Genomic DNA, 13,791 nt, shown 5'->3' with positions numbered 1-13,791 from the left:
CTTGAAATTTCATTGCCTACAGCAACCACCCATGATTCTAAGACTGAATGCTTTAAGGATGAGTGTCCAATACTAGCACAGCAGTTGCAGACCTTTCCTGGGTCAGAGGGTAATATCCCAAAGGAAAATATAAGTGGTTTTCAAAGAAACATTTTAGTAAATAAAACATGCCCTGAAACCAGCTGTGTAGATTGAGAAGCGAAAGTCACAGTTGCATTTATTTTTTTATGATGATATGAGATTCAGTTAAAATTTTAAATTAAGGTAAATATAAAACACAAAACAGAACAAAGCCAACAAATAATGGAAAGGGAGAAAAAAAAAAGCTACTTGTATCTCTATGAGGCTGCACCACCAACTGCTGTGATGATAAACACTGGATTGCCCAGGAGAGGGGGAGCCCAGGGAAACCAGGAAAAGCCAGAGCTCCCAGTCCTGCACCAGGAGGGGGCGCTCTAGGGGAGACTCACCTTCCCCAGCCCGTCTTCCCTGGCTGGCTGGACCAGGGCCCTGGAGGAAAGTCTAGTTTCCTAGGCTTGCAAGAGCTTGTGAAGTGACAAAACATACTACTAATTCATTACCCTGACCAGCCTTTAGGTCCAGTGGTTTTTGACTGTGGCTGAATATCAGAATGATCTAGGGAACATTTAAAATCTTTAGGTCAAGTCACAGTCCAGAACAATCAGATTAGAATTGCTAGGAACCAGGCACCAAAGCTTTAAAAACTCTTCAAACAACTCAATGGGGTGCCCAAAGTTGAAAATCACTGCTCTCAGATAGCCTCGTTAACTGAATTTCCTGGATTTATTGGCAGATTTTGGTAATCTGTTTACTGTCATCATCCATGTGGTCATGTCGGACCTGGTACTGAATCCTCCTCACTGGCCATCTTCCTCAAAATGGGCACGAATGTAATTATTTACACTTAAAAAAAATACAATTGTAAAAATACTTCCTGATTCCTCCAGCATATGATCTTCTAAGAACACAATAATATCCTATCCAATTTCTTTAGCCACAAATCCCTCTGCAGAATAAACTTCCATCCTAAAAACTATCAGCAAACCAAAGGAGGGTTCTTCTCCCATTTCCAATCAGTCCTGTGGTTTTCTCCCTTGCAAAGAAAGAAAGAAAGAAAGAAAAAGAAAGAAAGAAAGAAAGACTGAAAGAAAGAAAGAAATTCCTTTTGGAAGATCTGACATCTACCTCTTAAATAACTTTAAATATTTTTGGTACATGTGATAATGTAAGAGTTCTGATTTGAAAAATTATATAAGACAGTCTTAGATAATTTTTCCCACTTCATCATACTCTTGTCCTATTCTTTTGTAAGTTCTTTTAGAAGTGCCTCTCCTAATCAAAGGAAGGACATTTATTTAGAGATCTCTAAATAGCTGTGATTCTTTAAGATTCTTCTAGAACATTGCATTCCTCTGACTCTCTGAAGGGTTGATTTTCCTCCTAAATTTCTTATTCCTATACAATCTTTTGAAAAAATATTCCCCTATGGGAAAATCTATGACAGATGCACCAATACAAGAGGGACCATGCCAAGTTCCCGGAGGGATGACAATTACTTAATAAATGAATGGAAAACAGTGAAGTGTTTTTCCACTCAGATACAGGTGTCAGTTCTACTAACAACAACATATCCCTAGGTTAAGTACATCTGCCACAATTCTCAAAACATATCCAGGAAGACAGCATTATTAAAAGCTGTGCCAGTGGTGATTTCCATGAACCAGTAGGGGGATTACTCAATCTCTACTTTCCTCTCTGCTCTGAATCTCAGACAGATTTGGGGAAAAAACAGTTTAAATTCAGAAGCAAAGAGAACTCTTGAGGTCATTTGGTGTCTTTGGGATTTGTTTATTGCTACGTAAGATGATTAGATCATTTTTCAGTTTTTTTTTTTTTTCAATCATCTCATCTTATTTATGCAGTAACATTTCTGTCTGGATCTTGCCTTCTACATCAGGCACTGTTTATAAGTTGACAACCACCAGTCTTTATGAGTGGCTAATGTGATTCAGGAAAATTTTTTCATAATTTTAATCAAGAAATGACTTGGTAACATGCCTAAAAGGGAGTCAACCTCCAGGAATTATGATCAGATGTCTAGTTAATCCATCTTTCCTAACCCAAGAACAGATCTCTTGGGAAGAATTGTGTTTTAGTCTACACGTTACTCTTTCAATAGGGATGCAACTTGTTCAAAGAGGAGCAAGAGAACTTTGTTTGGAAATTCAATCTTCATTTTGGATAGGAGAGCAGGGTTGGTTATCTATCTAATTGTTTTTATTGTTGATATGACTCAGTTTCCCCATAGTGATAAATTGTATTCGGAGACCAATTGATTTGGAGAGAACCCATGTTAAAACAGTCAGAGACCCATCAGCTACTTGTCAGCCAGACTGTCTCAACATGCCGATCTATCTTTCACAAACATGTGTTTTCATGCTTGGATTCTTTTCTAGTACTTCTAGGGAATATAAGTGGTATAGAAATATTATTAATCTTCTTTGAGATATAAAGCTTAACAAATACCATAAAAACATTCCCGATGGGGCTGGGGTTGTGGCTCAGAGGTAGAGTGCTCGCCTAGCATGCAGGAGGCACTGGGTTCGATCCTCAGCACCACGTAAATGTAAAATAAAGATATTGTGTCCACCTAAAAAACTTAAGAATAATAAAAAAAAATTACCGGTGCAGGGGAAATCACTGACTTCAAGTTGAAAGCAAAAGCAGGTGGGCATTTCAAAGAAACCAAACATCAGCCAGAAAACAATCAGAATCTGAGTAGTTATTTCCCTTGTAGCTGTTGCCATTTGTGTCTGTCTCTGCCACTAATGGTTAGTCATTCTTGCAAACAAAATGAATATTAGTAAATTTATTCACATAGCATGCTTTATATAAATCCTGAGTAGTGTTCACAGAAATAACAAGTTTTGCAAACAAAATTGGCAATTTTGACATGATTGTGTGTAGTGTCATTAATCTTGCTAGAAGATCTGAACACTGCATTATTGGAATATTGTCAAATAATGTTTGCTGGCATTTTCCAGTGTTTGAATATTGCTATAGGTTACAGTTCTTTGTAAAGACACTAAACTTAAATTTCCTTCTTCTTCTTCTTCTTGCTTATTCTTATTTATTAAATGCATCTTTCAGATATCCATAATAATGATTAAGGAATATGAAGAATATTAAAAAGTGTTTTAAGAAAAAACTTGTGATTTTGGAAATTCCAGAAATTTCAATTTCTTGCTTTAGATTCTGGAGACCTTCAGGAATTTGGAAATATTGCTTTAAATAAATTCCCTAGTCTAGTACCCATGTCACTGCCTCTAATGTAAGATGCTGTGTCCCCTTTAGATAATGTTAACTGAACCAGCCCCCTACTGGGTTCCCCTCAGTCCATGCTGTATACCAGAGCCAGAGAGTGAGTTTGCTCATTTCTTCCTCCCACTTAAGACATTTTAATGGCTGCCCATATTTAAATGTGCTTAACTCCTTTAGTAACTTGAAAAAATAAAAGTTACAACCACAATTAGAGATCAGTACATACCAAGATTGACCAAAAAAATTGTACTAATCCACAAGCAGAGAGAGAGTCTCTCTTTGTTTGCTTATGATTTTATTTATGAGCTTACTACAATGCCAGACAATTAGTAGGTGCTTCATGCCTATCTGTAGTTGAAATGGGCAACCCGCAGATTTGGTCTCACTATTTATTTGGGTAAATGAATGAGAATGGCCCACACAAGAGCTTTCATTCTCTGATGTTGCCCATGGTTTCACTGATATACCTGGCAAAATAGAGGATCTTCTCCAGAGTCCCCTGGACTTTGCCTGCCATCCTTTTTCTTCTTTAAGGCTGACATTCAAAGATCCTTTTGTTTGTCAAATACCTTCTCCCATTAGAGTGGTGAAATCCATTCTTATCAGCCCCAGTTTTTCCATTTTGAATATTGGAAGATTCTATTAACAGGCTTGGTGTTTCTTTCCATCTGAAAAATTAATAAGCTATAACAAATTATAAAAAAAAATTATTTAAACATGTGCTAGCATTAGCAACACCATTTCCACCCTTCTCGTTGGATAGCCATGACAAAATAAATGAGGTAATGCACATAAAGTTCTCCATAAAGCACAAGGTATCAGGCAACATTAATATCCAACATTATTAAATCAGCTGCCATTTTACAAGCACAATCCCGACCACCTAAATTTACATCTCAGGGCCTGGGTGAATTCAGCTTTAACCAACCTGGAGAGTGTCTCTCTATCCAGTTCTCTTTGTCCTCTTTCGGGTGCCCAGAATTTGATATATAATTTCCGTAATAAAGGTCTTCATCCGACTTGGAGAAAAATAGATTTTAGAATCAAACATATCTGGTTTTGAATTTTGGCTTTGCAGCTTGAAATTTCTTTGAAACTTGATTAATTTCTTCTTATTTCTGAGGCTCAGTTTCTGCATCTATAAAATTGGAATGATAATCTCTCCCTGGTTAAGGATTTTTGGAGCATTGGATTATAAAGCCATATGCTCAAAGTAGCTTCCTTACTATGTGATTCATAATGAATATATTTATTAGTTCCTTTCTATTTCCTTGAGTGATCTCAACTAATTGAAAAATTCATCTTTCCTTAAAGAAGAAGCCAAATGCAGAGTCTCTTGGGTAAAACAAAAAAAAAAAAAAAAAGGAAATATCATATCAGATAAGATAGCAATCCAAAAACACTGAAAGAGATAGTTGCACAGAAGCCTAGCAGCCCCTCCCAAGACCATCAGATATTCTGGGGGGGGGGGGGCGGTGCAAGAAAAGGAGCTGCCCTACTAAGCAAGGACGCTTGTCTGAAGGTATGATCTAGGAGTGTGATGAATTTCCTAGTCTCAGAATCATAGCCAGCCAGAACCTGCACCATCCTGGATTTGAGTGGACCATTTGAACACATTCTGGGAGCTCTGCCAACAAAATGTAGATACCAGCCTGTGGTCCTGAATTACGTATTCCTTAAACGTGGAGTTTCAGTCTAAGGACGTTTCCTCTTAGGCCAAGACCTGTAATAGGAACAGCCTATTGCGATAGAGTTTGCTGAGGCACTTTTGCAAGACCACACTCTCTGGGTGCTTTTTTCTATCCATACACAAACTAAGTAGAATGGGCTTGGACAGTCTAAGGGCCCTCTCCATACTGTCTCCTGTTGATCAATAGTATAAGCCTTCACCTGTGGCAGCTCATAGAACCAGTGATCTGTTTCTTTGGTTTTAAATCGCAATCATTCCTGCTGTATTTGAAATCTGCCCCTGTACCCCCCTCCCTTTTTGTTTTCATTTGCTGGAAGCTTCCAGAACCCTCATGCCTCTGGTTTCTGGTCTTTTGCTTCACACACACTCTGAGGTCCTCAGCCTCAGCTGTGTGGCCACCAGGGTGCTGGCTGTCAGCACAATGGATGTCAGGTCATCCTGACATCAGCAAAGAATGCTCTATTCTCTGCCCTCTCCCCACCACCTCGACACAAACTAGTATCTGGTACACAATACGAAAGTTTGATAATTTCCACTCTGACTTCAGTACATGAATGGAATCAGAAGCTGCTTTGATCAGACACAAAAGGCTCCTAGCTATAATAATCTCATGTCAAGGATTTTTCAGGATAGTCCCAATTTTAAATATTAGGCTCAATTTCTACATGAGAAGTTCTAACTTTCAATTATAAAAACAATTACTACCTTGAGGACTAAGAGAAGGAAAGTGGTTGTAAAGTTGACCTTGGTCAGAGATGTAAGCCATGAGGAAAATCCATGCCTGTGAGTCAGAGCAGGATCCACCCTGACAGGAAGAAAGTGCAATTTAGCAAGCGCTTCTCACTCTGATGACCCCCAACATGTGTGTGTTTTTATGTGTGTGGTTTTCCTGCCCTCTAGTGTCTCAGAGTACTAAGGTGTGCTGAATCTGGAAATGCCTTCTTACCACTGACTTAACAGAGTCACAGATCATAAAATATGAGGGGTAAAAAACACCTGAGAGAAAAATCTAACAATCATCATCAACTTTTGACCTGAAGGGAAATTGAAAACCAGAGAGGAAAGGAGTTGCTCCATCTGCCAAAATTAGAGACAGCAGGGACTGATCACCTCTTTCAGCCATTCATCTATTCACATGCAGCATATGCTCATTTTCTTGTGTAATATTGGATAAAATTAATTATATGCTTTGTTCCTTAAGTTAGAGCATTTTTTTTTCTGAGGTTCCTGGAGACAGAAAGTTGTGTCTCTCTGACTCCAGAGCCAGAATTCTTAACTCAAACTTTTTTCCTAACCCCTTTATATTCCCTAGGAGCAAGGAAAGCATGTTCCTTCTCAGTCCCAACTGAATTCCAAGTACTTTGAACAGAAATTGGTGTATGTTACACACACGCTAAACCAATACTTGTTAAATCAATCAATAAATAAATGATTGGCAGAATAATTTGTTCAAGTATTTATTCCACAATTACTTAAGTTTAGTTAATTATTAATTGTTAATTAGATGTGGTTATTTTTATTGTTCTCATTGCTCTCATTATGCAATTTGTTGAGAGAGCAGAATTTAACAAGGTATAGTCATAAAGCAACTCTATTCCAACCACTGCCCTTTTAAAGCTGCTTCGTGGGCTTGTATTTTGTTGTGTTTTTATTTTTGTCCTCACATTGGTTAAATATAGGATGGGTCACCTGACTTGGGGCTCTGTCTGGTCACTTTTAAACACAGTATTGAAACTTCCAACCACTTGGAGGTAGGCTTCTCTACTGTTCCGGTGCCATTCTTGGACATGGGAGAGGACAGGAGGGGAATGAGGGGAAATTCGGATTTTGGGGCCTGATTAGAAGGAGGAGACCTAGAAAATCCCAGAGTTTCGGTTGCAATCTCTTCCCCACAAAGATCCACACTGGATTAGGGTAGAATGAAGCTCAACTGCACTGTCAAGATTTGACTGTAGGCCAGCTATCTGCCAGAAGTAACAGGAGGACCTCTCTGGAGGAAGATAACATTGCCCATGGTTCAACTGGTCTCTGCTGTTGTGTAATTTGTAAGCACCATACTCAATCAAAACCAGCCAGAATACAGAACACAACACCAAAAGCACCTTAGAATTTCTGAATATTGATGAGTCATCACATGGGCTGTAATTAATGTGTTCTGAGAAAAGACCAAATGGAAACTTAAAAAAAAAAGGAACTATAAATCAGAAAACAAATACGATGGAAATTTTAGAACTGAAAAACAACAAAATAAAGATTTGAAATAGTTGAAAAGAGAGTTGATAAATTGAGATATGGATCAGAAGAATACATTCAGATTGAAGCACAGAGATGAAATAATGTAAAATACACAAAAGAAAAGTAAACACACTATTTGAGCCCAGAAATTCAGATGAGAAAGAATGGATTTGAAACAGTATTTGAAGACCTTTTCATATATGTGTTGGACATTTGCATTTCTTCTTTTGAGAAATGTTGTTTAGTTAAGTAAACCTATTTATTGGCTGGATGGTTGGGTTATACATTTTCTTGGTGTTACCTTTTTTTTTTTTTGAGTTCTATTCTGGTATTTATCCAAAAGAACTAAAATCAGCATACTAGAAAGATATATTTATTCCAATGTTTATAGCAGTGCAATTCACAATAACCAAGTTATGGAATCAGCCCAGGTGCCTGGCATAAAGAAATGCATAAAGGAATGCAAAAAGGAATGCATAAACAAAATGTGATATATGAATATACACACACACCCCACTACACACAAACACAATGGAGTTCTACTCAGTCATAAGGAAGAATGAAATTATAACATTTGCTGACAAATCAATGGGACTGCAGAAAATCATTCTAAGTGAAGTAAGCCAGACTCAGAAAGCTAAGAATCATATGTTTTCTCTCATACGCAGAAGCTAGAGAGAAAAAAATTAATTTTTTAAAAAAGGATCTCAATAATATAGAAGGGAAAACAGTAGACTACAGGAAGGGGATCTAGAAAGAGGGAGGATGGGAGGGAAAGAAGAGGTACTGGGGAATAAAACTGACCAAATATGTTATGTGCATGCATAAATATATTTTTTGTATACTTATAATGCACCAACTTGAAAATATAAATAGAATGAAGAACATCAGAGTAGAGCAATGAGATTTGGGGATGGGAGGAAGAAAGGGAAAATACTGGGGAAAGAAATGGAACAAACTATGTTAAGTACAAGTATGAATATGTCCCTATGAGCCCCACTATTATTTATAATTATAATGCACTAATAAAAACACAGAAAAGAAACAGCATTTGAAGAATCAATGGCTGAAAATATTCCAAGGCTATTAAAGAATTAAGCCATCTATTTCAGAAGCTCCACAAGCACTAGATAAGATAAACACAAAACAATTTCTCAGCCTGTCAAAATAAATCTTATGAAAATAAATAAAAATTAAATTGTATTATATTCATGTTATGGAATGGTATATTGGAGCAAGGACAAATGATTTATAATTACTTGTAACAGTATTTTTAGTCGATATAATGTTTAGTAAATCAAGACATAAAATGAGTAGAATAATGGTTAACTTTGGGAGAGTAATAATGACTGAAAAATAAGGGACAGAAAGCATGGTAAATCATAAAAGAGATTGCATTAAATAACATTGTCTTATGGGATTTAAATGTATGCAAATAGATATGTATATGTTCATGTATAATAAATATTTTATTTTAGTATATTGAGTATATTTATACATAACAGTTATATTAAATTAGAAAGAAGTAACAAAAGATAAATTTAAAATTTTCCACATATTTGCAAAATTTGGCAATATCCTTTCCGAATAAATCATTAGACAAAGAGAAAATTGTAAAGAAAAATAGAAACACTTTAAACAGATGATAAAAATATGACATTTTAAAGCTTGTGAAGTGTAACTAAAGCTGTGCTTAGAGAAGTATGAATAATCTTGAAGGCATATTTTGGAAATAAACATATAAAAACTGATAACTTAGTTATCTCAAGCTATTAGGAAAGAAGAGTAAATTAAGCCTAAAGAAAGTACAGACAAGGAAACAATGAAAGTAAAATAAGAAATGAGTGAAGTAAGAAACACAAAATGGAAAGAATTGGCAAAAAAAAACTGGGGTCTTTTCCCAAAATATTAATTAAATGGATATACTACCAGCAAGAGTGAACCAGAGAAAATAAAGCAGAAGACACAATATTGTCAGAAATCAGAAGAGATCCAAACAGGTGGTAGAAATAATGAAAACATATTATATCAATCAGGTTAAAATTTACATGAAATGAATAATTTATCTTACCCTAATTGGCACAATTAAAAGTTAGAAAAGTTCAACTTTTGTTTAATTGTTTCAAATATTAATATTTAAATGTCTTTCCAAAAGAAATCTCAAGACACACTCTTCATGAGGAAATTCTTCAGAAGTTTGAGAATGCAAAAATATCAACCATACACAAAACCTTCCAGATAATAGAATAAGAGATCCTAAGTCTTTTTATGAAACTGGTAGCTCAAGTCACAAGGACATTGCAAAGTAAGATAAATTACAGATCAATATATCTTAAGGATAAAGATGAAAAGAGCCTAAGCAAATGTTACCCAGCAGAATCCAACAAGATAAATATAAATACAGTCTTGTATGTATATTATATATGACATTATACATTGCATATTTATATAATATTAATGTATTACATATAATATATTGTTATGTTATTATATTACATATGTACATATATATCACTGATTTCTGTTTGTTTACATTTGTTCAAGCTGTTTACATGTTTTTGTATGGACAATAAGTACATATGTGTGTACATATATTTGTGTGTATGTATATATACATATGTATTTACACACATTATTCAAACAAATAGGGTTAATTACAAGAACTAAGGGTTATTTAACTCCTGAAAATTAATCACTGTTTTGCCATATTCATATTAACAAAAAAGGAAATAAAATTACATAGATCTTTTAAAAGATACCTAAAAGTCATTTTTTAAAAAAATCATCATTCATTTGTGATTTTAAAACCTCTTAGCAAACTAGTGATAAAAACTTCTTTATTCTAATAAATAAAAGCTTCTAACAAATAATGCTTAATTATTTGTAATATGTAAATAATAGGCAGCACACACTTATAATTAGTGGTGAAATATTGAAAGTCTTCCTTTGAAATCAAGAACAAGACAGTAATTTTCATTAATACCACTTCCATTTAAAATTTATTGGAAATCCTAGACTATACAATACAGAAAGAAAAACAAATGAAGGCACAAGGATCAGAGAGGAAGAAATAAAAATATGATATATAGACAGCATGATTGTTAATTCTTAAGACTTAAGTTATATTATGATTATTGGATATAAAATCAATATTCAAAAATCACTAGCATTTCTACATATGTCCAATAGATAAATAGGAAATCAAATTTAATGAACACATTTTTACAATAGCATAAAAACTATAAATATATAGGTAAAATTTTAATGACAGATGAACAAGTACTCTACTTAGCAAAATACATTATTCAAAGAAAAAAACAAATGTGTGTATACCGTGTTCATAGATTAGATAACTCAGTGTTATAAATAAGTTATTTTCCAAATTGATTCATATATTCAATACATTCTTGAAATTATTTTAATTCTACACCACTTTCCATGGAAGTTGAACACCTGAGTCTAAAATTTATATAAAATGCAGAGAGGCCAAGTATTGCCAAAACAATCTTAAAGATGAAACAAATTTGTATGAATTGCAAAACTGGATATCAAGGGTTAATGGCAGTAATTAAAACAGCATTGTATTGACACAAGAATGAAGAGTAGAAAATGGTATAAACTTTATTAAGGAACACTTGATTTTTTAACATAACAATAAAGAGTCTTTATTAAATATTTCTAGATTCATAGGTTATCTATATGTAAAAAGAAATATTTTGTCCTTAACTTACACTACAAAAGTGAATTCTAAGTATATTTTATATCTCACTGTGAAAGGGTAAGCATTAGGTATTCCAAAAAATAACATAGCAGAATATTTTCATAACATTGGAGCAGGTAAAGATTTCTTAAACAGGACATAAAACCAGTACCCATAAAAGAAGTTTTTGATTAATTGCTCGACATTCAAATTATGAATTTCAGATTTTAGAGGTGCATCATTAATAGAGTAAAAGGACAAGCCACAGTGTGTGAAAACATGTCTGCAATTTACATTGCTCACAAAATACTTTTATCAATATGTAAAGAAATCCATTAGAAAAATGAGAACTCAAAATAAGTGGATAAAAGTTATAACAGGCACCACATCAAAGAGATCCAAATGGCCAATACATATATATAAAGATGATTAACCTCACTATTTATCAGAAAAATGCAAATTAATATCATAATGTGATTCCATTATACCCTACCAGAATCCTTGAAATAAAAATGGCTATCTTATCGAGTCTTAGCAAGGCTGGGGAACACTGATTTTTCATATGTTTATGAGGGAGGTATAAATTAGCAAACCACTTAGGAAAACTCTTCAGCAAACAGCAATATCTGTATACTTTTAGATGTATATACAGCAAAAAATATGTAATATTTGTACCAAAAACCATACAACTATATGTACACAACTTCATTCATAAGATCCCAAAAGCATAAACAACCAAACGCCCACAAACTTGGATAATTAATATACAACATTATGTCTTCACACAATGGAGTCTAGATTGCTATAAAAACGTGTATGGACAATTCTATTCAACATATGGCTGAATCTCACAAACCAAGTAATGAGCAAAAGAAGCCAGAACCCTCCCCTTCCAAAAAAATGCATACTAAGTGATCCCAGTGGTTATACTTTGGAAGACATAGAGGATAGTGGCCAAGAGAGACATGCAGGGGCTTCAAAGGTACTGGCGATGTGCTCTCTCCTGATTTCTGTGATGATTATGTAGTTCTGTTCACTTGTGGGTAAGATGTACACTTACTTTGTATTCATTTGATTGTGTATGTGTGCGTGTGTGTGTATGTGTGTGTGTGTAATATTACAGCAAGCTTTTGTTTAAAGATTGAATGTTTGAATAATTGGGCATAAACCAATGTGGTCAATTTCTAAAGGACAAAGTGCTAACATGCATTAAAAGTCTAGACATTTTCACATCCTAGGATGCGGAAATTAGGTCAAAAATAGAAAATTATCAGATATTTCTTTTAGGTTTCTAATTGTGTTAAATAAACTGTTGAATTATATTCAACAAAACCTTTTTGAGTATTAAAAGCTGAAGTGATTTTAATTTTTCCTTTTTTAATGTAGTTTTTGTCAGTGCATTATAATTATGCATAATAGCGAGACTCATTGTGCCATATTTGTTACATGTGTATAACATAATTTGATTAATCTCATTTCCCCATTTTTTTTTCTGGGGAGAGCACGAACACTGTCTCCCACTACCACAAATTATGCAGTTGAATTTCTTGCATTTGGGGAAATCCCAGGGGTCAGCACATCTGGAGGGCAATGGATAAGCCTCGCCCTGGGAAAACCACCTTTGTGATCATGGTATCTCCCCTGCCAGGTAATTATCATTCCCCCATTTTTATTATCCTAACTTTGTTTTCTATAGCAACAACACTATGTAAGCGTATTTGTTGACTCCTCTTCTGGTATTTTTTAAGAGCAGGGGACCTGTGGGTTCTTATAATTGGCCTGATTCTGGGGGTTAAGGAAGTATGGATATGTACGGTACTGAAGGGTACCTCCTATTGTTTCATGTTTAGGTTTCTGGCAGGGGAATGAATTATTTTATTCTGTCTGTCTAGCTCCCCTAATTCTGTGATCCAAAAGGCCTTTTGAGTCTGGGAGCTGACTTGCTCTGTCATACATTTTTGCAGAGATAGCCTTTAATTATTTTTTTCTGGAACATTTTCCCATGGAAAGCAGCACGAGGTGGAAGTATCTGGGTATCCAGGAGGTGATCCAATGATGAATCTAATCACTCTCTTCTGGGTCGTATCAGACTAAGCACAAACTATCATTAACCACATGAATTCTGAATCTGGGAAGTTACTAATGTGCAAAATATGGTGTTTGCAACTCAGGTGCAGTTTCTATTTTTTCTCTTTAGAGGCATAACCAGACAGAGTAGTAGGATAAGTAGGATTATGCCAGTACTGGCAGGATTTGAACTTTGGGCGATAAGACTGTTTCAAAGTAATTTCGTACATAGCCCTGTATCCTGCTGGGGAGAGCAGGAACACTGTCTTCCTATAAATGCTCATCTACTCATTCAGTGAAGCTAAATACTGTTGCCATCTAGCCATCAACTTTGATTTTTACATGTAGAGATCTGGAGATGATAAAGCTGAATCTCTTTTAAAGAATAACTTCCTTGGAGTCAGGGAGATTATGGTCAAAGGACACAAAATTTCACTTAGGAACAATAAGTACAAGAGATCTATTGTACAACATGGTCACTACAGTCAGTTAATGTGTTCCTAAAAATTGCTGTGAAAGTAGATTTTAAGTGTTCTCATTATAAAAAGTAATCAGAACGTGAAATATGCATGTTAGTTAACTTCATTTAGTCGTTCCACAATAGACACATTTGAGAGTGTTGTTTGTGATAAATACATACAATTTTTATTTGTTAATAGAAATAAAGAGAAAATGAAAAAAAAATATTTCTGTTGAGTATGTACCTTGACCCAGCACAGGGATATTCTTTTTACAACCTTACAGGGTACTTAGTAAA

The 13,791-nt window shown here is 34.7% G+C and overlaps 1 non-coding gene across 1 annotated transcript; it reads right to left on the bottom strand.

Moving 5' to 3' along the window:
- Positions 1-12,459: 12,459 nt before the first annotated feature.
- On the bottom strand, positions 12,460-12,623 carry LOC124107693 (U1 spliceosomal RNA). Its single transcript, XR_006856510.1, has one exon. It is a non-coding gene; the product is annotated as a U1 spliceosomal RNA (small nuclear RNA).
- Between the last annotated feature and the right edge of the window lie 1,168 nt (positions 12,624-13,791).

The sequence above is a fragment of the Marmota monax genome, unplaced genomic scaffold (genome assembly GCF_021218885.2).
Source record: "Marmota monax isolate L192 unplaced genomic scaffold, Marmota_monax_Labrador192_F-V1.1 WCK01_AAM20220418_F8-fsc00097, whole genome shotgun sequence".
In the NCBI taxonomy this organism is placed as follows: domain Eukaryota; kingdom Metazoa; phylum Chordata; class Mammalia; order Rodentia; family Sciuridae; genus Marmota; species Marmota monax.
Note: the sequence above shows the minus strand (reverse complement) of the source record. Positions and strands in the feature narration are given on the sequence as shown.